Below are 3,520 nucleotides of genomic sequence, written 5' to 3' on the forward strand. Positions count from 1 at the left end.
ACTAGAAGTCAACCATTAGAACAAATCTGGACATATCACAAATACATGGAAGTTGAACAACATGCTACTAAACAATGAATGGGTCAACCAGGAAATCAAAGAAGTAAAAAAGTACCTGGAAACAAATGAAAATAAAAACACAATGCTGTAAAACCTTTGAGATTCAGCAAAAGTGATTCTAAGAGGGAAGTTTAGAGTAATACAGGCCTACTTCAAGAAGCAAGAAAAATCTCAAGTAGACAAACTAACCTTATATCTAAAGGAGCTAGAAAATAAACAATAAAACCTAAAACCAGTAGAAGGAAAGAAATAATAATAAGTAGAGCAGAAATATATGATATAGAAGCCGAAAAAACAATAGAACAGATTAGTAAAACCAGGAGCTGGTCCTTTCAAAAATATGAATAAAATTAATAAACCTCTAGCTAGACTTATCGTGAAAAAAAGAGAAAGGACTCAGATAAAATCACAAATGAAAGACAAATAACAAACAACATCACATAAATATAAACAATTATGAGAGAATATTAAGAAAAATTATATAACAACAAATTGGACAACAAAGAAGAAATGAATAAATTGCTAGAAGCATATAAACTACCAAAACTGAACCAAGAAGAAATAAAATATTTGAACATACTGATAACTAGCAAGGAAATTAAATCAGTAATCAAAAACCCCCAACAAACAAAAGTCCAGGACTATATGTTTTTACAGGGCGAATTCTACCAAACATTTAAAGAAGAGTTAATATCTGTTCTTCTCAAACTATTCCAAAGAATAGAAAAAAACGGAAAATTTCCAAATTCATTCTAGGAGGCAATCATTACACTAATACCAAAACTGGATAAAAACACCACTAAAAACAGAACTTCAAGCCAATATCTCTGACGAACACAGATGCAAAAATCATCAACAAAATATTAGCAAACCAAATGCAAAAATACATTAAAAAATTGTTCACCATGTTCAAAGGGGAAATACTCTTGGGTTGCAAAGGAGGTTCAGTATTCCCAAATCAATCAATGTGATACATCACATCAATTAGAGAAAGGATAAGAGCCAAATGATCATTTCAACAGACACAGGTAAAGCACCTGACAAAATACAACATCCATCCATTTATGATAAAAACTCTCAACCAAGTAAGTTGAGAGAGAATGTCCTTCAACATAATAAAGGCTATCTATAACCCATAGCTAACATCATCCTCAATGGGGGAAAAACAAAGAGCTGTTCATCTAGGGTCAGAAACAAGACAAAGATGTCCATTCTCACCACTTTTATTTAATACAGTACTACAAGTCTTAGACACAACAATCAGACAACAAAAAGAAATAAAAGGCATCCAAATCAGTAAGGAAGAAGTTAAAAAGTTCAACTATTTACAGATGACATGAAACTATATATAGGAAACTTGAAAGACCACCAAAAAATGTTAGAACTGATAAATGAATTCAGTAAAGTCATGAGATACAAAATCAATGCACAGAAATCTGTTGCATTTCTATATACCAAAAATGAAGCAGCAGAAAGAGAAATTCAGAAAACAATCCCATTTACAATTATGCCCAAAATAATTAGGTATCTAGGGATAAGCTTAACAAAAGAGGTGAAAAGCCTGTACTTTGAAAACTATAAAACACTGATGGAAGAAATTGAATAAATACTGTTAAAATGTCTATACTACCCAAAACAGTCTGCACATTTAATGCAATCTGTATCAAAATTCCAACAGCATTTTTCACAGAATTAGAAGAAACTATTATAAAATGTGTATGAGAATACAAAAGACCTTGAATAGCTAAAGCATTTGTGAAAAAGAAAAGCAAAGCTGGAGGAATCACAATTTTGGACTTCAAGTTATATTACAAAGCTGTAGTAATCAAAATGGCATGGTAGTGGCACAAAAATAGGCACATAAATCAATAGAACAGAATAGAAAACCAAGAAATAAACCCATGATTATAGTTAATTAATCTCCATCAAACCAGGAAAGAATATCCATTGAGAAATAAGAAAGGATCTTCAACAATTGGTGCTGGGAAAATGAACAACAACGTGCCAAAAAATGAAACTGGATCTCTTTTTTACACCATACACAAAAATAAATTTAAAATGGATTAAATATCTAAATATGAGACCTGAAATCATAAAATTCCTAGAAGGGAGCACAGGCAATAACTTCTTTGATATCAGCGATAGCAACTTTTTTTCTAGATATGTCTCCTAAGGCAAGGTAAGGAAAAGCAAAAATAAACCATTGGGACTACATAAAAAAACAAAAACAAAAACGTATGCACAGTGAAGTAAACAATCAATAAAATTAAAAGGTAACCTAGAGAATGGGAGAAGATATTTGCAAATGACATATCTAGTAAAGCGTTAGTATCCAAATTATTTTAAGAACTAATCAAACTCAACACCCCCAAAATAAATAACCCAATTAAAATGGGCAGAAGACACCTCCAAAGAAGCCATCCAGATAGCCAACAGACACATGAAAAGATGCTCATCACCAGGAAAATGTAAATCAAAACTACAGTGAGATATCACCTCACACCCGTCAGAATGGCTAAAATAAAAAACACAAGAAGCAAAAGGTGTTGGTGAGGATATGGAGAAAAAGGAATTCTCTGGTAGCGTTGGTGCGAATGCAAAGTGGTGCAGCCATTGTGGAAAATAGTGAGGAGGTTCCTCAAAATTTAAAAACAGAACTACCCTATGATCCAGTAATCACATTACTGAGTAATTACCCAAAGACTACAAAAACAGTAATTCAAAGGGATACATGCAGTGCCCTATGTTTATAGCATCATTATTTAAAATAGTCAAATTATAGAAGCAGCCCATGTGTCCACCGACTGATCAATGGATAAAAAAGAAGTGGTATATGTATACAATAGAATATTATTCAGCCATAAAAAAGAATGTAATCTTACCATTTGCAATAATATGGACGGATCTAGAGAGTATAATGCTAAGTGAAATAAATCAGAGAAAGTCAAATACCATATGATTTCACTCATATGTGGAATTTAAGAAACAAAACAAATAAGCAAAAGGGAAAAAAAGAAAGAAAGACAAACCAAGAAACAACCTCTTAATTATAGAGAACAAACTGATAGTTACCAGAGAAGAGGTGGGTTGTAGAATGTGTGAAATAGGTGATGAGCACTGGCTGATGAATGGAATTGTTGAATCATTATATTGTACATCTGAAACTAATATAACACTGTATGTTAACTAACTGAAATTAAAATAAAAATTTAAAAATAAGAAGTATATCATAGACATTCTTCCTTGTCAGTACAAGAACTCATTCTTAATAGCTGGATGACATTTCATATACAATGAAATGTACTGTAATTTATTTACTGGTTCCCTATTGACAGATGTTTGAATGACCTCTATTTTTTTGAGATTATAAAGAATGTTACAACAAGCCCCCTGTTGCATTAGAAATATCTTTGCATACTTCTGTAAGCATTTCTTCAGGATAGATTCTCAGTAGGGTATA

Source organism: Crocuta crocuta, unplaced genomic scaffold, assembly GCF_008692635.1.
Source record: "Crocuta crocuta isolate KB4526 unplaced genomic scaffold, BGI_CrCroc_1.0 scaffold365, whole genome shotgun sequence".
Classification (NCBI taxonomy): Eukaryota; Metazoa; Chordata; class Mammalia; order Carnivora; family Hyaenidae; genus Crocuta; species Crocuta crocuta.